This window comes from Hemitrygon akajei, chromosome 1 (genome assembly GCF_048418815.1).
Source record: "Hemitrygon akajei chromosome 1, sHemAka1.3, whole genome shotgun sequence".
Taxonomy (NCBI): Eukaryota; Metazoa; Chordata; class Chondrichthyes; order Myliobatiformes; family Dasyatidae; genus Hemitrygon; species Hemitrygon akajei.
The window spans coordinates 74,205,956-74,232,537 of NC_133124.1; the positions used below are offsets into that span (position 1 = coordinate 74,205,956).

General features: G+C 44.1%; 1 long non-coding RNA gene across 1 annotated transcript in view; it reads left to right on the top strand.

Annotated features, from left to right (window-relative positions):
- Positions 1-17,145, top strand: part of LOC140727913 (uncharacterized) — a 120,238-nt gene extending 103,093 nt beyond the window's left edge. Inside the window, exon 4 of the long non-coding RNA XR_012098965.1 lies at positions 16,892-17,145. This is a non-coding gene — a long non-coding RNA (uncharacterized lncRNA). The remainder of the gene's footprint in view (positions 1-16,891) is intronic.
- The last annotated feature ends 9,437 nt before the right edge of the window (positions 17,146-26,582 follow it).

Here is a 26,582-nt window from a genome sequence, read left to right on the forward strand (position 1 = left end):
TCACTGCTCTCCCTCCTGCCACTTATCTTTGCAAGTGGAACAAGTGCTACACCTGCCCCTACACTTCCTCCCTCACTACCATTCAGGGCCCCAAACAGTCTTTCCAGGTGAGGCGACACTTCACCTGTGAGTGTGTTGCGGTCATATGCTGTGTTTGGTGTTCTCGGTGTGGCCTCCTGTATGTCGGTAAGACCCGACGTAGATCAGGAAATCGCTTCGCCGGGCATCTACGCTCCATGCGCCAGAAAAAGCAGCATCACCCAGTGGCTGCTGATTTTAATCCGTTTCCTATTCCCATTCTGATATATCTATCCCTGGCCTCCTCCACTGTTGTGATGAGGCCACGCTTAGGTTGAAGGAACAACACCTTATATTCCATCTGGGTAGCCTCCAACCTGACCATTGATTTCTCAAACTTCTGGTAATGCCCCCCCCCTTCACCATTTCCCACCCCCCTTTCTTTCTCTCTCCTTATCTCCTTGCCTGCCTGTCACCTCCCTCTGATGCTCCTTCCCCCTTTTCTTTCTTCTGTGGCCTTCTGTCCTCTTCTATCAGATTCCCCTTCTCCAGCCCTGTGTCTCTTTCACCAATCAACGTCCCTGCTCTTTACTTCACCCCTCCCACTTCAGGTTTCACCTATCACTGTGTTCCTCTCTCTCTCCTATCCCCACCTTTTAAATCTACTCCTCAGCTTTTTTTCTCCAGTCCTGCCGAAGGGTCTCAGCCTGAAACGTCGACTGCACTCTTTCCCTTAGATGCTGACTGTCTTGCTGAGTCCCTCCAGCATTTTGTGTGTGTTGCTTGGAATTCCAGTGTCTACAGTTTTTCTCTTGTTTGTGAAACTAAATAACTTGATAACTTTCATGAAATACTTGCATCTTGGCATGGCCTTACAACACCTCTGGGTGCAGCTGTTATTTTCTTCTTGTCTTGGAACTCCTTCCCAGGGTAGAAATGTCAAATGCTAGCATGAATGGCTGCAAAGTGCGAAGAAGTAAAGCAGTGGGTGCCTGGAATTCGTGGCCAGGGGTCGTGGTGGAAGCAAATACCATGGGCATTTAGTCAGTCACTCAAACACGAAGGGTATGGAGGGAGAGGCACCAGGAGCAGCTGAGAGAAACTTTGCATAGCATTTGACCACTTGATAAAGGTAACCACATTTATGATGGGGATAGATCGGGTAAATGCAAGCAGGCTTTTTCCACTGAGGTTGGGTCAGATTAGAGCTCAAGGTCATAGGTGAAGAGCGAAAGATGAAATATTTAAGGGGAACTTCACTCAGAGGGAAGTGCGAGTGTGGAATGAGTGATTGATATGGGCTTGATTGCAACATTTGAGAGTGATTTAGATAGATAGATAGATAGATAGATAGATAGATACTTTATTCATCCCCATGGGGAAATTCAACTTTTTTTCCAATGTCCCATACACTTGTTGTAGCAAAACTACTTACATACAATACTTAACTCAGTAAAAAAAAAAGATATGCATCTAAATCACTATCTCAAAAAGCATTAATAATAGCTTTTAAAAAGTTCTTAAGTCCTGGCGGTAGAATTGTAAAGTCTAATGGCATTGGGGAGTATTGACCTCTTCATCCTGTCTGAGGAGCATTGCATCGATAGTAACCTGTCGCTGAAACTGCTTCTCTGTCTCTGGATGGTGCTATGTAGAGGATGTTCAGAGTTATCCATAATTGACTGTAGCCTACTCAGCACCCTTCGCTCAGCTACCGATGCTAAACTCTCCAGTACTTTGCCCACGACAGAGCCCGCCTTCCTTACCAGCTTATTAAGACGTGAGGCGTCCCTCTTCTTAATGCTTCCTCCCCAACACGCCACCACAAAGAAGAGGGCGCTCTCCACAACTGACCTATAGAACATCTTCAGCATCTCACTACAGACATTGAATGACGCCAACCTTCTTAGGAAGTACAGTCGACTCTGTGCCTTCCTGCACAAGGCATCTGTGTTGGCAGTCCAGTCTAGCTTCTCGTCTAACTGTACTCCCAGATACTTGTAGGTCTTAACCTGCTCCACACAAATACGTGGATGGGAGGGGTACGGAGGTCGGTGGTCCAGATGTAGATCAATGGGTCTGGGCAGAACGACAGTTTGGCATGGACTAGACGGGCCTGGTTCTGTGTTATACTGTTCTATATTCTATTAACTTGCAGAGAGGGAGGGGCGGAAGGAACAGAGGGAGAATATGTTTGATAGGGTGGATATTAAAATTGTCATGGTAAGTTAGAGACAGAAGAAAAAGAAAGACAGGCAGAAAGTTACAGCCACACCCACCTTACTTACAGTTATTAAATTGAGAAGATGTAGTTGCAAGGGCTACAACATCCCTGGACTGAGGACGAACAATTGTTCTTCAAGCTTTATGTTGGAATGATATAAGAGTGATAATTCTCCACACCAGAGGAGGTGGAGAATTAAAGTGAGAGGTGACATTCTCTGTCATTATTTCAAAGTCAAGGTCAAATTTTCATATGCATAACTACTGTACATGTCTGACCAAGTGACATTTTTTTAAAAATGTGCTTTCAGCAGCATCACAGGCACACAGCATCATATAAGCAATATTCACCAAGAAAACATAAAATAAACATATATTAGACAGAACATTGACAAGAAAGAACTCAACGAGAAGAAAACTAGGCAGTCCATTATAGTGCAGTGATTAGTGTTCATAGTGCTAAACTGTAGTGATTGGACTTGTGCTGGTTGGTTCAAGAACTGATTGACTGAAAGAAAGCTGGTGGTGTGGGACGTCAGGCTTCTGAGCTTCCTGCCTGATGGTAGCTGTGAGAAGGTGACATGTCCCGCCCGGATGGTGGGGATCTTTGATAATGGGTGTTACCTTCCTGAGGCAGTACCTCCTGAAGCAGGTGGGGAGGGATAAGACCATGATGCATTGGGCTGAGTTCACTACTCTCTATGCATTCAAATGTCATTCAAAGTCGAAGCCTTTCATTAGCAGTAACCCCTCAGGAGGATTCTGCCTGACTGCTGGAGAATTAGGGATTTGTGCACACGCCACACACACATTTTTAAACTGGCACTTCCACTGAAAACAGACCTGCTTCAGCCTCAGTTAAAGCTGGCATCTGTTTGCTGCTGCTAGCCTTAGACCAGAACAATTATGGACAGGGAAATTGTCAGCAAACATAACCGGTTTTCAGGGAAATACTTAGCACTTCATCTGGCTTTGTATGAGATTTAATATCACAGTAATGTGACTGGAATAAGGGTGGTCAATTAAAAGTCATTTAAAGGAACATTATATGAAACTCCTCAGGGATCACAGGCATAAGGCTGCTCAGCTTGCTCAGCTCTCCCTGGGTAGTCTACAGCTTGACAGTATGAACACTGAATTATCCAATTTCAGATAACCTGTTCCTCGTCTAACCCTTTTCTCCGCCCCACTGTTCCCATCTGCCCACCCCATTTCCCTTAGTCAGTTCAATGCGGTCCGACCTTCCTCTTCTATCAGAGTTCACTATCTGCAGCCCTTTGTCACTTCCGCCTCTTGCCTCCCAGCTTCTGTCACTATTCCCACTCTCCCCTCCTCCATTTGCCTGTAACTAGAACAATAGAGTCACAGAGTGATACAGCACAGAGCATACTCTTCAGCCCAACTTGTAAGTTCATCCCATTTGCCTGCATTTGGCCCATATCCCTGTAAACCTTTCCTGTTCCTGATAGAGGTATCATGAGGTGCATAGTCTTCCACCTCCCCCCCCCCCCCCCCAGGGAGGGGGTGATGTAAACAAGACAGTATAAGTTTAAGATCAGGGACAGGAAATTCAAAAGGGACATAAGGGGCAGCTTCTTTATGAGAGGGCGATGCATATTTGGAAAGTGTGGTTGAGGCGGGCACATGGATTTGCAAGGTTCAGAGGGTCATGGGCCAAACCTGGGCAGATAGGACTAGCTCGCTGGTCAACACAGTCAGCATGGATGAGTTGGGCCAAAGGGCCTGTGATGCACTATCAATAACTCTCAGAGACGGGAGGCGAACGATAGGCTTTTATTAGCTGCAAGAGACCACGATTAGCAGCAAGAGACCACCACACAACATCCTGGAGACTGAGGGAGGAGCAGTGCCTCCAATCGCCTGTTACGTATTCAGGCAACAATAAATATATGTGAGTTAGGCAAGGGTTTTTATAACAAATAACATGTTTATTAAACACTGAAAACAAACCCCCCAAAAGTAAACAAACACTAACGTAACCGGAAAACAGCTGCTGTGCGGCAGCTCTAACAGTTCTTAAAGCGATGTTGCAAAAAACAGTTCTTTAAAGCGATGTTGCCAAAAGTTCAAAATGCTCACAGTCCATTTAAAAGGAGAGACTTTTTAAGGCGATTTAAATTCTCTTCCACGTCGTTTTCCTTCAATTTCCAAAGTCGAACTCTTCCCACGAAGAATTTTATGAAACAAAACGGCTTAAAGGCACTGACCTTTCCTTTATCACACTGTCCTCAATCTTCTGCTATCCCGCAGAGATTAACACGAGAACAGTCAACGAAATCCTTCCGAATGAGGATCACACAAGGTCGAACCCGTTTCACCGTCGAAAATCGATTCTCCTCGATCTTTAACTCCCGAACTCCGATCTTCACTCTCCACTAGCAGTATTGTAAAGAAACTGCTGGCAATGACCTTTTAAACTTTAGGCATTCGATAAAACTTCATCTTTCAACTAAACTGCGTCATCACATTAAATCACGCAGTGGCATGAAGTCAACATGGCAAATCCAGCCACGAACTGCCCCACCTCACAGGGTGGGGTCTTCCTTTTATACCCTGTAAAAAAAACCTGTCACATGATCTCTACTGGCGGGAAAATGACATCACTCCACCATCACAAGACCATTACCTCAAGTCCAGTATAACTTTAACCCCAGTCACGTGACAAGGGTACCACTGTCACGTGTCACGGGTACGTAACACGCCTTTATCCAGGGGTCTGTGGGAGGAGCCACAGGAGCAGTCAACAGAGGGGCGTGTCCAGACAGGTATATGTAGTTCACCACAGCCTGTTTCTATGCTGTGATTCTATGACGCTATCCATATACCTGTCCAAATGCCTTTTCAATGTCATTATTGTACCTGCCTCAACCAATTCCCCTAGCAGCTTGAAAGAAAAAGTTACCCTTCAGTCTTCCTTTAAATCTTTCCCTTCTGGTGTTAAGCCGACCACCCCTAATTTTAAATTCCCCTATCCTGGGAAAAAGTCTGTTACCATAAAACATTGATGTTATCTCACAGTAACTTGGCAACATTAATAGTTTACGAGACTTTTCTCATAACTCAAACCTCTGGGACAATGAGGAAATCCTGGAACGGCTCCAAAATGCTCCTGGCAGCAAGAACACTGATGAGCCATGTTGTGATTGAGAATGCACTGCCTGGAAGGAGATTCCATATGGGAATATTTGAGAAGGAATTAAATATTATTTTTAATGGGAGACTTCGTAATAAAGGACAGAGGGATGGATCCAGTTGGAGAACTCTTTCGAAGAAGACAAAGATTGCAATCCAGAGCTTGGTGAGTCCAGAGGTCAAGGCTTGAAGATCGAAGCCCCTGCGTCAGCTTGTCCGAAGGTCAGAGGCCTGATGTCAGTGAGTCTGCAGGTCCCGGCCAGGACCAAGGTCTGGAGGTCAGAGGTCCAGAGGCAATTCATCCTGGAGCTGGGGGCCTGTCTGTGTGAGTGGGTGGGTGGGTGAAGGGGCTTATTTGCTATTGTTTTATTTGCCATTGAGGTTGTTGCCTTCTGCTGTTCTGCTGAACATTGTGGGAATTCTGTAATAATCAATAAACCAATTGTTTGGAGTCAAATTACCTTGCTTGGTATCTCAGGGCTGTGTGTGGCTGCATCTGTGCCACTTCTGGCCCTGGCACTCCTTCTCTGCCACCTGTCCCTTGGCACTCCACTCTTGCCATTCCCAACATGCTTTGTTCCCACCAGATTTCCAAACTTGTTCTCCACTCCATATTGACAAATACAGTACTGTGCCAATGTCTTACACACCCAAGCTATTATATGTGCCTAAGATGTTAGCACAGTACTGTAAATATGATAAATAAATAAAACCTGAATTTGAATGAGCCAGATACAGGCACAAAGGGAAAAATAATCCCCTTTTGTGCTGCCTGAATACTTTAGACTCGAGGGTTAAGTCCAGGCACACTGAAGGTAACCTGAGAACATACCGTTTATCAGAACATCTGGACCCTGACAGCTCATTTGATCTCCCAGTTCTCTCCTTGTGACGTCCGCAAAAGAGCTGCATTAATCAGTATGGGTCACTGACAAAGAGCTTTGGTTGTTCTGTGTAACGGGGAATGTAGCATTCCTATTGTGGTGAACTAGATATACCTGTCTGACTGCTCCTGTGGCTCCTCCCAAGACCCTGCTGACTACCCCTGTGGCTCCTCCCACAGACCCCTGTATAAAGGCGACTGTGGCCTGCTGCTCTCCCTCATTTTCCCCAGGATGTAGTGTTGTTCTTCAGTCAATAAAAGCCGATATCTCACTTCCTAAGTCTCGGCGTGAGTTATTGATGGTGCATCACCTATACAGCACAGTATAGGCCTTTTGGTACACGATATTATTGCTATCCTTTAAACCTACTCCAAGATCAATCCAACACTTCCCTCTGCATAACTCTCCAATTTTCTTTCATCCATTTGCCTATCTAAAACTCTCTTAAAATACTCTAATGTATCTGCCTCAACCACCCCTGCCCACAGTTCCACACACTCACCACTCTCAGTGAAAATACCCATCCCTGACATCCCCCTATATGTTCCTCCAATCACTGTATCGTTTTTTTCCATCTCATATTAGCTCCTTCCACCTTGGGAAAAAGACATTGTGTTCACTTTGTCAACGTCTCTTATAATCCCATACACCTCTATCAAGTCACTCTCATCCTCCTTTGCTCCAAAGAGAAAAGCCCTAGCTTGCTTAATCTTTCATCATGAAACATGCTCTCCAGTCCAAACAGCATCCTGGTAAATCTCCTCCGCACCCTCTCTAAATCTTCCGCATTCTTCCTATATTGAAGCAACCAGAGCTGAACACAATGTTCCAAGTGTGGTCTCGCCAGAATTTTATAGAGCTGCAAACTGGGATTGACTGAACAAGAACAACCATTTGCATTTACATAACACTTAATATTCCCAGATCAGGCAGAAGTCTGAGGTCCTACATCACCAGGTTCCAGAACAGCTACCTCCCTTTAACCATTTGATTCTTGAACCAACTGGCACAACCCTAATCACTCTAAAGACCACTTACATCAGTTTGCAAACAAAATGGATCTTGTTATTATTTTTTTCTAATTACGTACTCCCTTGTAAAAATCGCACATAGTTTACGTTTAGAAACAGAAACGTAGAAATCTACAGCACATTACAGATCCTTCAGCTCACAATATTGTGCCGACCATGTAACCTACTCTAGCAGCTGCCTAGAATTTCCCTACCGCTTAGCAATCTATTTTTCAAGCTCTCTATACCCGTCAAAGAGTCTCTTAAAAGACCCTATTGTACCTGCCTCTATCACCACCGGCGGCAGTGCATTCCACACACTCACCACTCTGTATGAAAAACTTACCTCTGACAAACCCCTTGTACCTACTTCCAAGCACCTTAAAACTATGCCCCTTCATGTTAGCCATTTCAACCCTGGGAAAAAGCCTCCGGGTATCCACACAAACAATTCCTCTCATCATCTTATACATCTCTATCAGGACTCCTCTCATCATCTGTCACTCCTAGGAGAAAAGGCCAAGTTCACTCAACCTATTCTGATAAGGCATGCTCTCCAATCCAGGCAACATCTTTATAAATCTCCTCTGCACCTTCTCTATAGTGTCCACATCCTTTCTGTAGTGAGGTGACCAGAACTGAACACAGTTCTCCAAGTGGGGTCTGACCAACATCTTATATAGCTGTAACATTACCTCATGGCTCTTGAACTCAATTCCACAGTTGATGAAAGTGAAGACACCATATGCCTTCTTAACAACACTGTCAACCTGCGCAGCAGCTTTGAGTGTCCTATAGACATGGACCCCAAGATCTCACTGATCCTCCACACTGCCAAAAGTCTTACCATTAATATTATATTCTGTTTTCAAATTTGACCTACCGAAATGAACCACTTCACACTTACCTGAACACCATCTGCCACTCTCAGCCCTGTTCTGCATCCTATCGATGTCCCACTGTAACCAGACTATCCACAATACCCCCAACTTTTGTATCATCAGCAGACTTAGTAACCTGCCCTTCGACTTCCTCATCCAGATCATTTACAAAAATCACTAAGAGAAGGGGTCCCAGAACAGATCTCTGCAGAACACCACTGGTCACCGACCTCCATGCAGAATATGAACCATCCACAATCACCCTTTGTCTTCTGTGGTCAAGCCAGTTCTGGATCCACAAAGCAAGGTCTCTCTGGGTCCCATGCTTCTTTACTTTCTGAATGAGACTTGCAAGGGGAACCTTATCAAATTCATATACACTACACACACTGCTCTACCTTCATCAATGTGTGTTTCATTTGTGTTTTTCTTGTGAATGCTGCTTGTATGGTGTCGTGTGTCTGATGCTGCTGCAAGTAAGTTACTCATTGCACCTCTACATACATGTGGATCAGAAAGGTTCAGAGGGGTATGTGCCATATGTACTTGTGCATATGACAACAAGTTCAACTTTGACTTAATCTTTTTTGAAGGTTTATTAAAGAAAATTTCAAACTGTGCCTCTTGTTCTTCAGGACAATATGAGCTTTAGGTGAGTAAAAAGAAGGAAGAGAGGTTTATGGAGATGGCACCTGAGGCACCTTTCTGAGGTCCCTGTTCTCCACCGATTCTGGCCTATCATCATTCCTGATTCCCTTTGCTCCATCACCACTTTCCAGATGGCTGGTATACTATTTCAAACTTAAAACACATTTCCACAGGTACATGTACAGGAAAGGTTTAGAGGGGAACATGGGTCAAACACAGACAAATAGGTTCAAAGGTTCATTTATTAACAAAGTATGTATCCATATACAACTCCGAAATTTGTCTTCTCTAGATAGCCATAAAACAAAGAAAGAATATGAAAGTTGTTCAGAGAGAAACATCAAACCCACCCCCTCCCCACACAAAAAAGAATGACATCCTCATCATCAACCCCCAAAATCTCCCTCCCCCCACACAAAATGGAATGGAAACATTGACATCCAAAAAGCAACCCCTCTCCTGCACAAAAAAATAACAGAACACAACAGAACATTAATCACCAAACACCCTCCCCTCTCACAACAAAACAGAAAAGGAACGAGTGATAAAAAACACAAAATATGGAAACCATTAGTCTGAAAGCCCACAGTCCACAAACGCAATTGTCCAATCTATAAACACTGAACCATGATACCATCTACAATATCACCAACATTCATTGGAAAAGAGGGACACCACGAGGCAGAGAGACCTACCCACCTACCACAGTGAGCCACACGGTGATAGGCAGCTCTCAGATTCCTTCTCCAGCAGTGATCAACGCTGAACTCTCACTCACCCTCCGCCTTTGCCCCAATGTCTCAATTTTACTCAACACTTTAATCTACGATCAATGGATGCTTTAATTGGTGAAATGGAGTCGAACATCGGCTCGGGCCCCATTTCAAGGTTTCTTTGCATCGAGGCTGTCCGAGTACGTGCTCGCTTCCCAGGATCTTCTCGAGACTGCAAAGCGCTGGACCACTCAGACGATTTCCAAACTGTAAATCACAATCTCTAACAGTCCCAGAAACACTTTTAAGGTGAAAAACAGACGTAAAATAAGTAAAAAAGACATTTTCGTGGGCTATCTGGAAGATGTCGACCGATAGAGCATTGTACGCTGGTGCCATCTTGACTGGGAATAGCAGGAATAGACATCTTGGCTAGTATAGACCTTGGTTCCAGGAAATGACCTGTATGGATACTCTCCAACACTACGTTTTCCACTGTATCTCAATCTCAACCCACTGAGTTTATTATTGTCAAATGTATAGAGATACAGGTTAGGCAAAGAAGTGGCAGGTGGAATATAGTGTAAGGAAGTGTATGGTCATGCATTTAGTCAAAGAATAAAAGCATAGATGATTTTCTAAACAGGGAGAAAATTCTAAATTCAGAGGTGCAAAGGGACTTGTTCAGGATTTCCTAAACGTTTTCTTGCAGGTTGAGTCAGTGGTGGGGAAGGCAAATATAATGTTAACATTCATTTTGACTGGACTAGAATGTAAGAGTGAGGATGTGATGCTGACGTTTTATCAGGCATTAGGCAGATCATGCTTGGAGTATTGTGAGCAGTTTTGGGCCCCTTATCTAAGAAAAGATGGCATTGGAGAGGATCCAGAAGAGGTTCAGGAGAAATATTCTGGGAATGAAAATGTGTTAACGTATGACAAGTGTTTGATGGTTCTGGGTCTGTACTCACTGGAATTTAGTAAAATGAGGGGGTGGGGGGGGGTCTATTGAAACCTATCGAATATTGAAAGTCCTAGCTAGAGTGGATGTAGAGAAGATGTTTCTCATAGTGGGGGAGTCTAGTATCTGAGGGCATAACTTCAGAATAGAGGGAAATCCATTTGGAACAGAGATGAGGAAGAGTTTATTTAGCCAGAGTGTAGTGAATCTGTGGAATTCATTGCCACCGACGGCTGTGGAGGCCAAGTCATTGGGTACATTTAAAATGAAAATTGATAGTTTCTTGGTTAGTCAGTGTGTCAAAGGTTATGGGCAGAAGGCAAGAGAATGGTGTTAAGGGGGATAATAAATCAGCCATGATGGAATGGTGGAGCAAGATTGATGGACTGAATGGCCTAATTCTGCTCCCATGTCTAATGGCCTTATGACTGTTTTCCCTGGAGATAAGAGGTTGAGAGTTGACCTTACAGAGATTTATAAAATCATTAGGGGATTTGATAAGATGGATGGTCACAGTCTTTTTGCCAAGGCAGGGGGAGTCTAAAACTAGAGGGCATAGGTGAGAGGGAGAGATTTAAATGAGACCTGAGTGGTAGGTTTCTGTACGGTATGACTCTAGAGAAATCCTTGGTACTACCTTGAAGAGCAGAAGACTTTTCCTTTAGTCCTTGATATATATTCCTCAATAAATTGATTAAAACAGAAGTTCTGATCATTGTTACACCTGAAATTTAATGTACCGTATATCACTTAGTTGTTGACTGAGACGGCTTCAAATGTTGCTCATAAGCTGTAAGTGTTTTAGGCTGTGCCGAGATTATGAAAAGTGCAGTAGAGATACTTTTGATCTGGAGGCCCAAAATAAAAACAGAGCAAGCATCTAAATCCTGCAATAAGCAGCTGCAGAGTTTAAATTTAGTTGCCAACAAAGACCAAATGGGAAACTTGAATGACAGTTCACCTCCCACCCTAAACTCTCCCTCCCTCTACCACCACTGCACACTGGCTGCAGCCTTCACCAGCCACAAAATGCATTGCAGTTGCTCACCTAGGCTACATCACCTTCCACCAATAACGAAGGAAAAGCGTCAGAGGCTGAGCACATCATCCCAACCTGCTGATTCCCCACTATCAATCCAGGGAATTTAAGGTGCCCAGAGAAGTCTGGATTTTGAGAAGTGATGGTGGGGTGGGGGGGGGGGGGGTCCATTAGTATTCAATACCATTCAATACTATCTTGTTTTGGAAATATTAGAATTTGCATTGGTTTATCATTGTCATGTGTACCAAGATACAGTGAAAAGCCTGTTTTGCATTCTGTTTCTACAGATCAGATCATTACTTGGTGCATTGAGCTAGAATAAGGTTAAACAATAGCAATCCAGAATTAAACGTAAAAGCTATCGAAAAAGTGCAGTGCAGGTAATCAATAAAGTGCAAGATCATAACAAAGTAGATTATGAGGCAAAGAGTCTACCTTATTTTACACGAATTTTGATCAAGAGTCTGATAACAATGGGACAGAATCTGTCTTTCAGGCTTTTGTATCTTCTAACCAATGGGAGAGGGAGAAGATAAAATATCCTGGCTGGGTAGGGTCTATGATTATGCTGTCTGCTTTACTGAGGTAGTGTGAAGACTTGACCGAGTCCATAGATGGGAGGCCGGTTCCTATGATATGCAGAGCTGTGACCACAAATTTCTGCAGCTTCTTGCAGTTGCATACAGAGCATTTTCCATACCAAGCTGTTTTACGTCCAGATAAAATGCTTTCTATGGTACTTGATTATAAACTGGATGTTTGTGATCTGGGAATTAGGAATGTGAATTCATTTATTATTGTCACAACCACAACTACAGTCACATGCTTTGGTTTTCCATGCCATGCAAACAGGGACAGCACAGTAGCGTAGTGGTTAGCGTAATGCTATTACAATGCCAGTGATCCAGGTTCAACTTCACCACTGTCTTTAAGGAGATTGTACATTGTCCCTGTGACTGTGTGGGTTTCTTCCCGGTGCTCCGGTTTCCTCCCACATCTCAAAGTCGCATGGTTCAGCTGGTCACGTGGGTGTAATTAGATAGCCTTGGCTTGCTGGGCCAGAAGAGCCTGGCACCATGCTCTTTCTCTAAACTAAACTTGTACTTACACACCAGCTTTTCTTCTGGCTCCTCCCAGTGGTTGGATCTTCATCTGTGTATACTGAACGTTCCCGAATTGTGCTTTAACTTCAAAGGTAGCACGGTCTCACAGCAGTTACCGTAACATTATTCTATACTAGAGACCCAAGATCAATTCTGCTGCCATCTGTAAGAAGTTTGAACATAGAACATAGAACAGTACAGGCCCTTTGGCCCACAATGTTGTGCCGACACTTAAACCCTGCCTCCCATATAACCCCCCATCTTAAATTCCTCCATATACCTGTCTAGTAGTCTCTTAAATTTCACGAGTGTATCTGCCTCCACCACGGACTCAGGCAATGCATTCCACGCACCAACCACTCTCTGAGTAAAAAACCTTCCTCTAATATCCCCCTTAAACTTCCCACCCCTTACCTTAAAGCCATGTCCTCTTGTACTGAGCAGTGGTGCCCTGGAGAAGAGGCGCTGGCTGTGCACTCTATCTACTCCTCTTAATATCTTGTATACCTCTATCATGTCTCCTCTCATCCTCCTTCTCTCCAGAGAGTAAAGTCCTAGCTCCCTTAATCTCTGATCATTATGCATACTCTCTAAACCGGGCAGCATCCTGGTAAATCTCCTCTGTACCCTTTCCAATGCTTCCACATCCTTCCTATAGTGAGGTGACCAGAACTGGACACAGTACTCCAAGTGTGTTTTATAGAGCTGCATCATTACCTTGCGACTCAAACTCTATCCCTCGACTTATGAAAGCTAACACCCCATAAGCTTTCTTAACTACCTGTGAGGCAACTTTCAAGGATCTGTGGACATGTACCCCCAGATCCCTCTGCTCCTCCACACTACCAAGTATCCTGCCATTTACTTTGTACTCTGCCTTGGAGTTTGTCCTTCCAAAGTGTATCACCTCACACTTCTTTGGGTTGAACTCCATCTGCCACTTCTCAGCCCACTTCTGCATCCTATCAATGTCTCTCTGCAATCTTCGACAATCCTCTACACTATCTACAACACCACCAACCTTTGTGTCATCTGCAAACTTGCCAACCCACCCTTCTACCCCCACATCCAGGTCGTTAATAAAAATCACCAGAAGTAGAGGTCCCAGAACTGGTCTTTGTTGGACACCACTAGTCACAACCCTCCAATCCAAATGTACTCCCTCCACCACGACCCTCTGCTTTCTGCAGGCAAGCCAATTCTGAATCTATCTGGCCAAACTTCCCTGGATCCTATGCCTAATTGTACATTCTCCCTGTGACCGTCTGGGTTTTCTTCCTAATTCCAAAGGTGTATGGGTTAGTAGCTTAATCGGTCACATGGATTGTAATTGGACTCTTTAGGCTGGAAGGGCCTGTTAATGTGCTACATGTCTACAAACAAAAGGCCATTCCAATATAAGTACATCAAGGTGGTAAAGGAAAGCACAGAGCACAATGGAGTATTATAGTTACAGAGAAAGAGCAGTAACGGTAAACAAATAAAATGCACAACAAGCAACACACACAAAATGCTGGACAAACTCAGCAGGCCAGGCAGCATCTATGGAAAAGAGTACAGTCGACGTTTTGGGCCAGGATCCTTCAGCAGGACAGAAGATTGCTTTTTGCTTGGATTTCCAGAATCTGCAGATTTTCTCTTGTTTGAAAATGCACAACAAGGTAGATTAGGAGAGTGAGTGTTCACCTTTAGCATATGAGAGGACAGTTCATGAGCCTGATATCAGCAGGATAGAAGCTCTCCTTGAGCCTGGTGGTCTGTGTTCCCAGGTTTTTGTATCTCCTGTCCGATAGGAGGGGTAGAAGGGAGAATGAGCAAGCTGGAAGAAGTCTTAGATTGTGTTGACTGCTTTCCTTAGGAAAGAGAGGGTCAGTGGAGGGAAAGCTGGTTTGTGTAATGGACTGGGCTGCACCACAATTCTCTGTAATTTCTAAACACAGGAGTTTCTGCAGAGGCTGAATATTTTCAGCAACACTCACAAAATGTGAGAGGAATTCAGCAAATCTGGCAGCATCTATGAAGGGGAATAAACATTTGACATTTTGGGCTGAGGCCATTCATCAGGACTGGAAAGGGAATGGAGCTGAAGCTAGAATAGAAAGTGGGGTGACGGGAAGAAATACAAATGATAGGTGAGACCAGGTGAGGCAACAACTCCACACAGTCTGGGGGGTCACTTTGTTGAGCACCTTTGCTCTGTTGCCACAAAAGGAAGGATCTCTAGTAACTACACATTTCAATTTGACTTCCCATTCCCATTCTGACATGTCTGTCCATGGCCTCCTCTACTGCCAAGATGAGGCCAAATTCAGGTTGGAGGAGCAACATCTCATATTCTGTCTGGGCACCCTCCAACCTAATGACATGAACATCGATTTCTGCAACTTCGGATCATTTCTATCCTCACTACTTCTCGCTTTTACCATTCCCCTTCTCATCTGTCCATTACTTCCCTCTAGTTCCCCTCTTCCTCCCTTTTCTTCCATGTTCCACAATCCTGTCCTATTCGATTCCTTCTTCTTCAGACCTTTACTTCTTCCACCTGTTGCCTCTGAGCTTCTTAATTTATCCTCCCCTCCCCCAGCTGCCCACCTCTCCTCTCACCTGGTGTCACAATGTCTGCATGACATCCTGGGCCGAAGGGCCATACTGTTCCACTCTATGTTCTCTATTCTATGCACCACTGGGCTCAAGAACAGCTTCTATCCTGCTGTTAGAGGACTACTGAATGAACTTCTTGAACAATAAGATAGACCCTTGTCCTCATAATCTACCTTGTTTTGACCTAACATCTTATTGTCTGTCTGCACTGCACTTTCCCTGTTACTGCAACACCTTATTCTGCATTCTTTTTTATTTGCTTATCCTTTCTAGTACCGCTATGTGCTGATGTATGAAGTGACCTGTATGGATGGCATGCAAAACAAAGATTTTCTCTGTACTTCAATACATGTGAAAATAATAAACCCATTACCAATCTGGAAAAAAGAAACCCTGAAGTGACAATAATAGACTAACTGAGAGGGGTAGGGTTCAGAGTCTGAGAATGTGGCAGCATCAGGAGATGTTATTCACACCCACCACCATTTTTGCTGAGATTCTCTGTGTTTTATTTAAAGAGACTCAAATGAGCCAAAACCATCCTGGATATTTCTTCTCTGTCTTACTTGGTCACAAGCCAGGAGCTCCCATAAGTTGATGTGGATGCTGCATTTTCCAACATTTCAAAGACAGTTGGACAGGTAAATGAATAGGAAAGGTTTAGCAGGATATAGGCTGAATGCAGGCAAATGGGACTGGCTAAGATGGGCTTCTTGGTCACATGGACCAGTTGGGCTGAAGGGCCTTTGCTGTGCTGTATGACTTCATGACTGTAAAGAGACAAGTTCATGAGCAAGGATGAGTTGGGTCAAAGTGTCGGTTTCTGTGCTGTGTAATTCTATGATTTGAAATAGACAAGTTGCTGTATGGATCATTTGGGCAGAGAGGCCTGTTTTCTCTTTCCTTGCTGTATAACTAAACAACTCTATGACTCTAGGGTAAACAAGATGGTTTGCATGGACCAGTTGTCTGTACTGTAACTTGATGACTCCATGATTCTGATTTTGGTGAATGCTTCTTACTGACCACAGACTATTATTATTGTTGTTATTGAAAACAACATAAACTTAAAACAATTTGAAAAAGGGAGGGGGTAGAGTTTTTGCTTCAGTGTTTCTAAATTGACCGACTCTCATTTGGCCGATACATAAATAACTCACGTTAATATCCTTTTGGGTGTGTTTGGGAAAGTTCTGTCTAAGCAGCAGTACAGGTCAGATTGCCAGTAACATGGTCTTGAAGTTTCCATTGATGTTTGATGTTCCTTTCAGACTATTAGATGGGAAGAGAGATTAAAAGGTTCCCAGGTTCTTTAGTCCTCTGTACAATTTCAGTTCCTTTGAACAGCTGATGATTAGAAGGTCAGGGATCACCTGAATAACACTCATCAAAGATTCAATGGTCCATGACTGGGGCCTTGATAGTGACAGGAAATGAGAAGGGGCTCTGGCAGGCATTGACAAGCCTCTCTTTAGATAATCATCTGTTTACAATGTAGACAATCACAGGCTCTATCTTCACTTTACAGAAAGGAGAACGTAACCGGATAGGTCTGGAAGATGGCGCCAGAGCTTTTTGTGGACCTGTGCGTTGACTTCATCCACAAGACAGTTTTAAATCTTCTGTTCTCGTGTCTTTTTTCTCCCTTCTCAAGGTGCTGCAGCCCTGTAGGAATCCATGATCGACAGCTGTGCTCAAACTACGATCTTCATGGAGGATGGGTTCTTGCTCTTTGGAACTCGCCAAGCGGCCTTGTTTTGGGATCTCCAGGATGTGCAGCTTTGGGGCTCAGCCCTGTACGGCCCTGGGGACCACTTGGTTCCTTGCCAATTGCACTGACAGAAGTGCAGCTTTTGATGGTGTGTAGATTATGGTCTCTGAGGGGCTTGCTATTGCTTAGCGGGTGGTGGGGGCATGCTTTTTGCTGGAACAGGTGGGGTCAGGGGAGGGTGAGGGTTGATGTTTTTGCTGCTGCTTGTATGTGGGAAGGGGAGAGTGAACTTCAGGGTTCTAACATTGTTTCTGTCATTCATTCTTTGGGACTTTTTCTCTGTTTTGTGGATGTCTGTGAAGGATAAGGATTTTAGATTGTATACTGTAAGCATTATCTGATATTAAATTGAACCATTGAAGGGTTTCTTATGTTACGAATGTGCCACAACTCTGAGGGGCCGAAGGGTACAAAGTAGCCCCCTCCTTTTTGAGAATCGCAAGATCGCTATTAATTCGGGTCTGGAACCCAGGAAATGAGAGAGAATCCTCAAGGTTTTGGAATGTGTCCTGGCCCCTCAGCAAAACAAAACGGCCATTGTCTCTTGGAGACGGAATTGTGTATTGAGTACTGTACTATTCATTGAAGCCCTCAGGGGGTGACCTGAGTGGGCTGGTTGAGGGATTGCATCATCCCAACCTGATTGACATCTGAGACCCCGTGAGTAAGGATAAAAGAGGGTCTGGGGAACAACCCCTTTAGACGCACCAGGAGAAATGCTAGAAATCCCGTGACAGCGTTTAAGAGCGACAGCCGCTGGGGCCCGCATGTGTCCTTTCCCTTGCCTGGGATTGGCGGCCATACCACGGAAGAACGACTTAGCTAAAGGAGAGGACACCAACGAAATTTCGAAGGATCGACATCATAAAAAGGAAAAGCTGGCAAGTTTCTAAAATCTGTCTCTCTCCAACCAAAAAGCTGCAGCCTGAATGAACTAAAGTGACTTTTATATTTCCATCAGACAATACATTATCCCCTAGACAACGATAGAGCTTATTTCTTATTGATTATTATTATACCCACACTTTTAGAGTGAGTATTGACGACGTATATTATCTGTATGTTTGCATTGATATTATTCTTGTGTATTTTTACCAATAAATACTGTTAAAAATAGTACCATCAGACTTCAACGGACCTCTCTATCTTTGCTGGTAAGTGACCCAGTTACAGGGTACGTAACACTTATTACCTTCCATTACATACCCAGGAATTTATTGGTAAAGGTGGCTGGATGTCAGAGGCACATTAAGTTCCCAGAGTGAGAAAGTCGTGAAGATGATAGAGCAGAGACAGGTGGCTTGTGGAGTGTGGTAGGATCCGCTGGGCGAGACACAAAAGATGGGGTGATTGGAGTTTAGAAATAAAGTATTGTTACAATTGTGGAGAGTATCAGTGAGGGCATACCTGGAGCACTGTGCATAATCTAATTTAAGAAGGGATTTATTGGCATTGGAGGCAGTCCAAAAGAGATTCATTAGGCTAATTCCTGGGGTGAGAAGGTTGTCCTATCACATGGCTAAAAAAAAATTAGATCTATATTCTTAGTTTAGAAAAAAGGATCATCTTGTTGAGCCATACAAGATCTCTAGGGGACATGACAAGGGAGATGTTAAGGTGTATCACTAAAGTCATAGAGCTCAGAAATAGGCCTTTCAACTTAACTGGTCCATCCCATCCATCTCTTAAATATCTCTAATATATCTGCCTCTGCCATTACCACTGAGAGCCCATTCCATGCACCCACCACACTCTGTTTTTAAAAACCTGCCTCTGACACCCCCCTATACTTTCCTCCGAACAGCTTAAAGTTATGCCCACTTGTATTAACTATTTCTGTCCCAGGAAAAAGGCGCTGGTTTTCCACTCAATCTATGCCTCTTATCATCCTGTATACCTCTGTCAAGTTAGCTCATCGTCCTTTGCTCCAAAGAGAAAAGCCCTAGGTTGCTCAACCTATCCTCATAAAACTTGCTCACTAATTCAGGCATCATCCCTGTCAATCTCCTCTGCACCCTCTCTAAAGCTTCCACATTTTTCCTAAAGAGGTGACCAGAAATGAGTACAATATTCCATGAGTACAATATGAGTTCAATATTGTACAATGAGTACAATATTTCACTCCTGATGAAGGGTTTCGGCCCGAAACGTCGTCACTACCTCCTCCCATAGATGCTGTCTGGCCTGCTGAGTTCTGCCAGCATTTTGTGTTTATTTATTTCCAGTATCTGCAGATTCACTCGTGTTGACAATAATCCATGTGTCATCTAATTAGGGTTTTATAGAACTGCAACATGTCCTCACAGTTCCTGAACTCAATCTTCTGACTGATAAAGACCAAAACATCATACACCTTCTTAACCACACCATCAATTTGTGCTGACATTTTGAGAGATCTATGGATGTGCATCCCAAGATCCTTCTATTCTTTTACAGAATCCTGACATAAATGTTGCATTCTGTCTTCAGGCTTAACATTTCAAAGGAAATCACTTAACAATGTTCCAGTTTGAATTCCATCAACCTCTTTTAAGATAATGTCCCATTGTAACCAATGACAACCTACACTATCCATAACACCAGCAACCTTCATGTCACCTACACACTCATTAACTCACCTTTTCAATTCCCCATTCAAGTCAAGGTTACTAGAACAGATCTTCACAGAACAGCACTGATCACTAACCTCCAGGCAGAATACAGTAAATCTACTGCCAACCTCTGCCTTCTTTGGCAAGCCAATCCGGAGTCCACATAGCCACGTTTCCCTGGATCCGATGCCTTCTTGTATTTGTGATTTTAGCTACCTGTTACGGTTTGTTCAGCACTTTGGTCAACATGGGTTGTTTCTAAATGTGCTTTATAAATAAACTTGACTTGACTTGACTCCTACCTTTATGAATGAGCCTCTCATGGGGAATTTAGTCAAATACCTCACTAAAATTTATAAAAACAACCTCCACTGCTCTGCCTTCATCAACATGTTTTGTCACTTCCTCAGGGAATTCTATCAGGCTCATGAGGCACGACCTGCTCCTCACAAAGCAATGTTGACAATCCTGAGTCAGAATTTACTTCTCCAAATGATCATAAGTCCTGTCTCTAAGAATCCTTTTTAATAGCTTGCCCACCTCTGATGTAAGACTCACTGGTCTATGACTCCCAGAGTAATGCCCATTTCCTTTCTTGAGCCAAGGGGTAACATTTGCAAATGTACAATGCTCTGGCACTGCTCCTGTGACCAGTGAAGATGCAAGGATCATCACCAAAGGAGCAGCAATCTCTTCCATCACTTCCCATAGTAACCTGAGGTATATCCCACCTAGGGATTTATATATCTTAATGCTTTCAAAATTAGCAGGATATCCTCTATCTTAAATGTCATCATGTTCCAGCATATCAACCTATTCTACGCTGACCTCACATTCATCAGATCCCTCTCATTGGTAAACACTGATATTCATTAGGGATCTCCCCTACCTCCTATGCATAATTTTCTCTTTAATCCTTGATTGGTCCTACCATCACTCCAATTATCCTCCTGTTGTTCATGTAATTTAGAATGCCTCAGGGTCTTCCTTAATTCTACTCGCCAAGGCCTTCTCATACCCTTTCTAGCTCTTCTCAGCCTAATCTTAAACTACTTCCAGTAACTTCATGCCTCTCAAGAGCCCTGTTAAATCCTTGCTTTCTAAATCTTAAGAAAGCTTCTTTCTTCATCTTGACTGGATGTTCCACATTTCTTGTCAACCATGGTTCCTTAACCCTACCATCCTTTCCCTGCCTCTGTGGGACAAACCTATTCAGAACCCCATGCAAGTTGTTACATTGGGGGGTGGGGGGGGGGGGGGCGAAGAAGGAAGAGAGAGAGAGAGGAAGATGTTTTGTTTTCCCAGTGCCGATGCCGTCGAATCTTCCACATCGCCTTCCTGCTCCCGAAACTTATTAAAGTCACCGACTGTGACCACTAAACAAGAATGCCGGTTTTCCACGGTAAGCTATCAACCCAGGCCAGGGTGAAACACACCGATAGCTTCCCACCGGTCACCCCTTTGTCCACACTGTGAGCAAAAACCCCACCTTGGTCGTGGGCACGCAAAGCTCAACCAGAGTCCGTGTCTTCCTTGTCTCTAGTGTGTCTGATTACAAAGCCGGTTGACCTTGAATATATTCCACAACTGCTGAACACCAGCTGTCTATCATATAGGTCCGCCTTGCCGTTTCCATGGCAACTCACAGGCTTTCATCGTGCTCTCTCTTCCTGAAATAGCACACACGCTGTTCGCTCTCTCTCTCTTTTTAAAGGAACAGTGCAATTTGGCTAATCCTTCAGATCTCGTCACAAAGTGCTCCCTAAGCAACCTCCAGAATTCTCTGAGTACATCTGCTCTCAATTTACAGTCCCAAGTTCCTGCTTAATACATCACATTGCACCCTCTCCAGTTAAATACTTTCAAACACCATCTGCTCCAATCCCTGCACAAGGCTATTGTAAAGATCAAGGGGCTGTGGTTATCTTCTCTAAAATGCTCACCCACCAAGAGATCTGTCTCCTGAACAGTTTCATTGCCCAGTACCGAATACAGTATGACCTCTCCTCTAGTTGGCCTGTCTGCATACTGTGCCAGGCATCTTCCAAACAAATTCTTCCCTGTTTTCACCTTTTGCATGAAGGAGATGCCAATCAATGAGGGAAGTTGAAGTCACCTGTCAAAACAACCCTATTATTCTGGCATCTTTCCAAAGTCTGCCTCCTAATATGTCTCTGTTGTTGTGGGAAGGGGGGGTTGCAAGGGTCTATGGTATAGTCCCAACAGAGTAATTGCTCCCTTCCTGTATTCTACTTCCACCCATACTGATTCAGTAGACAATCTCTTCACAATATCTTCTCTTACTGCAGTTGTGATATTATCCCAGATTAACAACACCATTCCCCCACCTCTCTAAGCTCCCTCTCCGTCCCTTTTGAAACATGTAAACCCTGGAACATCCAGCAGCATTCCTGTCCTTGTGACAGCAAAGTCTCTGTAAAGGCCACAATGTCATAACTCTATGTATTGACCCATGCCCTAAGTTCATCACCCTTGTTCCTGATACTTCTCGCATTAAAGAAGACACATTTCAATCAACCCAGCTGACTGCATCTGTGCTCTATCCTTCCTCACCATGTCTCTGCACTCTGCCTGTACCCTGACACCAAATGCCCCATCCTCTGACCCGTTACTCTGCTTCTCATCCCCCTGCCAAATCACTGAAATTTAAACCTTCCTCAAGAGCTCTAGCAAGCTCGCCCGCAAGGATGTTAGTCTCTCTCTCAAGTTCAGGGTAACACATCCTTATGTACTGGTTGTTCCTTACACAGAAAAGATCCCAATGATCCAGAAATATGAAACCCTGCCCTCTGTGCCAATTCTTAGCCACACATCAATCTGCCAAATTATCCTATTATTCTCACTGGTGAATGGCACAGGCAGCAATCCGGAGATTATCACCCCTGAGATCGTGCTTTTCAGCTTCCTACCTAGCTCCTTATATTCTCTCCAGGTCCTCATCTTTTTCCTAGCTACACCATTGGTACAAATAAGTACCAACACTTCTGACTATCCACCCTTAAGAATGCTGTACCTGTGGTGAACTACATACATATACCTGTCTGGACACGCCCCCCCCTGCTGACTGCTCCTGTGGCTCCTCCCATAGACCCCGGTATAAAGGCATTTGGAGGCACTGCTCCTCCCTCAGTCTCCAGGATGTTGTGTGGTGGTCACTTGCTGCTTGTTCTTTCTTCCAGCCAATAAAAGCCTATATCTCGCCTCACGTCTCTGAGAGTTATTGATGGTGCATCAGTACCAATCTGAAGCAACTCTCACTCTGGCACCTGAGTGGCAACATACCATCTGGAAGACTGTCACTTCCACAGAATCCCGTTTGATTCTCTAACACTGGAATCCCCTGTCACTGCTGCTCTGCTCTTCTCCCCTTCTGAGCCACAGACCAGGCTCACTGTGGTGGCTTTCCTCTAGTTACATCATGCAACAGCATCCAAAATGGTATGCTTGTTATTGAGGGGAACCACCACAGGGGTACCCTTTATAGCTGCTTATCACCTTTCCCCCTCCTGATCGTCACCCTGCAACTTGGGTGTAACAGCCTCCCTGTGTTTCATGTCAATCAATGCCTCAGACTGCCCAATGATCTGAGTTCTTCCAGCTCCATCTCCAGACTTCTGACTCTTTGGCAGGCTTGATTTTGCACTATAAAAAGGTAAACCCTTTGAAATTTGAAGAATTTGGCTTGGGTATAAATCTGAAAATTGGGATTAATGAATAAAGATGCCCAGACTTCCCGGCAAAATGAAAATGCATGTGCAATGTCACAACATCAAGAAATATATAACCATGGGATGTATCAGATGACCCAGATGACTAGTAACTGCAATTAAAACAATTGAGTTTTGCATAATCTGTCATTGAGCAGGGTGGGACTGTGTGTGTGTGTGTGTGTGTGTGTGTGTGTGTGTGTGTGTGTGTGTGTGTGTGTGTGTGTGTGTGTGTGTGTGTGTGTGTGTGTGTGTGTGTGTGTGTGTGTGTGTGTGTGTGTGTGTGTGTGTGTGTGTGTGTGTGTTTAGAGAGAGATTCACTGCTCACTGTACCTATGAGAAGGTCTGAGAAGAACAGGCTCATTGAATGAATCCCTGGTGTTGTGGTAATACAATAACAGAATGCAGAATATAGTGTTCTGGTTACAGAGAAAGCGCAGTGCAGGTAGATAATAAGGTGCAAGGCAACAAGATAGATTGTGAGGTCAAGAATCCATTATATTGTACTGGGGAACTATTCAGTAAAGGTAAAAGATGTCCTTGAGCCACACCATTTTACCACCCTAAATAACTTGGAAGTAAATTGCCATCCTTCATCGTCACTACATCTACATCATGGAACTCCTTTCTTGACAGCATCATGGAGCACATTAACTGGAAGGACTGCATCAGCTCAACTCCACCATCCCAAAAGGCAATTAAGAGCATGCAACTAATGCCAACTTACCAATGACACATATATCACAAAAAATGAATAAATATAACAGAAATCTATTACAACCTTGGATATATACAATGACTTCATCCCCACATTTCTGTTGAGAATTTCTAATGACTCTTAAGTCTCCGAGAGAAGAAGTTCCTCCTCATCTGTACATTAAATGGCTGATCTTTTTCCTGAAAATATGTCCCTAGTTCTAGATACACATACTAGGGAAAACATCCTCTCAACATCCACCTAGTTCCTCAACTAGGGTACAACAAGGGAGATTGGAAGATCAAGGATTCTTCTTTAGCAAATGAGAGGTCCATAACCACCATAAGAAATAGGAAGAGAATTAGGCCATTCAGCCCATTGAGCAAACCCTTCCTTGGATATGGGGTGCAAAATTGCTCCAAATGGTTTCTAACTAACACCTGTTCCAAGAGGAATAGAGGCTATCTTTGAACCTGGTGGTAGCTGCTCTCAAGCATTTGTATCTTCCGCCTGTTGGGAAGAATGAAGGGGAATCTTATTGGAACCTACTGAATTTTGAAAGGCCGGGTTCCTTAAGGTTTTCATAGCCAGTGGAGGTAGTGGGGATAAACTCCCACTATCTATTAAATGCCCCCAATGGTTTGAGCCCCAACCAAGTCCAGCTCCTGGTGTTCATGTGTGGCTTAGCTACTAAGCCTGGTGGAACCATCTCTACTGACATGAGAAAGGGCAAAGGTGGGCTACTGACTTACTGCCCAATTCACTGCTGGAATGTTGGGCAGCAATGACAACTTACTTCATCATGTCGGTAGCTTCCTCTCGTTTTCTCTACTGTCAGTCATGCAAGTCCTGGGTAAAGACTCAGGATTATCAACTCACTCAGATGTAGAAGGATTCTTCATTGCTGTTTCTGTAACAATTTTGTTTTACCGGTCAGGTTTGTTAGCCATGAGCTGAACCCCCAAACATGGAAGACCAGTGGACCACTCTTAGTCTGACCTCTACCTTTGACCCATTTGGCATGGGTGACCCTACCAAAAGCCAAAGCATAAAGCCCTGACTCCAGCCAACATAGTTCTCTGGGTCATTGAGGCATGCAAGCCTCCAAACCTTGGAGGAAAGGCGGGTTACTTGCACCTTAAAACCAATCGCTTTGGGCAGATGGGGCCTGTCAGCCATGGTTGGCAGCTGACCTAGGAGAAGGAAAGCTCTTATCTCAAACATCTGCTGCCTTGTGGCTATGCCCACTCTTGGGGAAGGATTCGGAGTAAACCCCAATGAAAACCTGGAGCTGGGGTCCCTAAGGCAGTCCTGCGTTGAGTTGAATGCTGCCTGGCAACTCCTGCCAAGTGTATCGGTCTCATCAGGGAGGGAACAGCTTACTCTCCATATCGTACCACCCTGGCTTACATACTCACTTGCCTATCATGTAGACAGCTATCCATGTTTGACCTCAACCAATAGAGGGCCTCATTGAAAGCCTAGATAGAGTGGTAGTTGAGAGGCTGTTTCCTATAGTCAGATAGTCTAGGATCAGGGGAGAGAGCCTCAGAGTACAAGGATGTCTCATTTGATCAGAGATGAGGAGGAATTTCTTAAGCCAGAATGTGGTAAATCTGGGAAAAACGTTGCCACAGATGGTTGTGGAGGCCATGTCATAGGGTATATTTAAAGGGGAGGTTGATAAGTTCTTAATTAATAAGGGCATCAAAGGTTACAGGGGAGAAGACGGGGGAGAAGGCAGCGGAATGGGGTTGGGAAGGAAAGTAAATTAGCCGAGAGCACACTCGACAGACTGAGTCTCCTAATTCTGTTCCTATTCTAATGCTCTTGTGGTCTTTCAGAAGCGGGAGTAGAGAGGACATCTGGGGTGGGAGCAGTCTTTGATTATTTTGGCTGATTTCCTGAGGCAACAGGAAGTGTAGATGGAGTCGGTGGTGGGAAGGCTGGTTTGCATGATGGACTGGGATGTGTTCACAATTCTCTGCAATGTCTTGAAGTTGGTCTTAACCTACAGTACCCTGATTTGGGGCTGTGGAAGAAGTTTTCTACTGAGCTGCAGGAGTCAAACTTGCACACAGTCGGGAGTTTTTGCTTTTCTCGTTGCTAAACAGCCAGGCTGAAGTCACTTTCAGGGGTTGTGAATCTGCCTGCTCGTGGCTGCTGCTCAGAGTGAATGTGTTCAGTCACATACAGATCCTGTGAGTGACTGGAAGGACACAATGGTTTCCTTTGATGCTAGAATTAATTCCGTTTGAAATACTCCAGTATCAAAAGATGAGGAAGCAGCCTTGGCAAAGTGATTTAAATATAAAACCAATAGCAAAGGTTGGGGGGGGGGGAAGTATTTCAACAATTTTTCATTTCCCTGCATTAAGCTACTTATGTCGTGGTTTCTCGTGCCCCACAAATGACCAGGAGACGCAGAAGATTCTTCAAGAAGTATTAAACTTTAATTTGCAAATCAAAGCTGAGTCAGTCATTGAGCTAGTCGCTGACTGCCCACCGATCCTCGGACACAGCATTTTTTATAGCAATCTCCTGGTCCAGTTGCATTA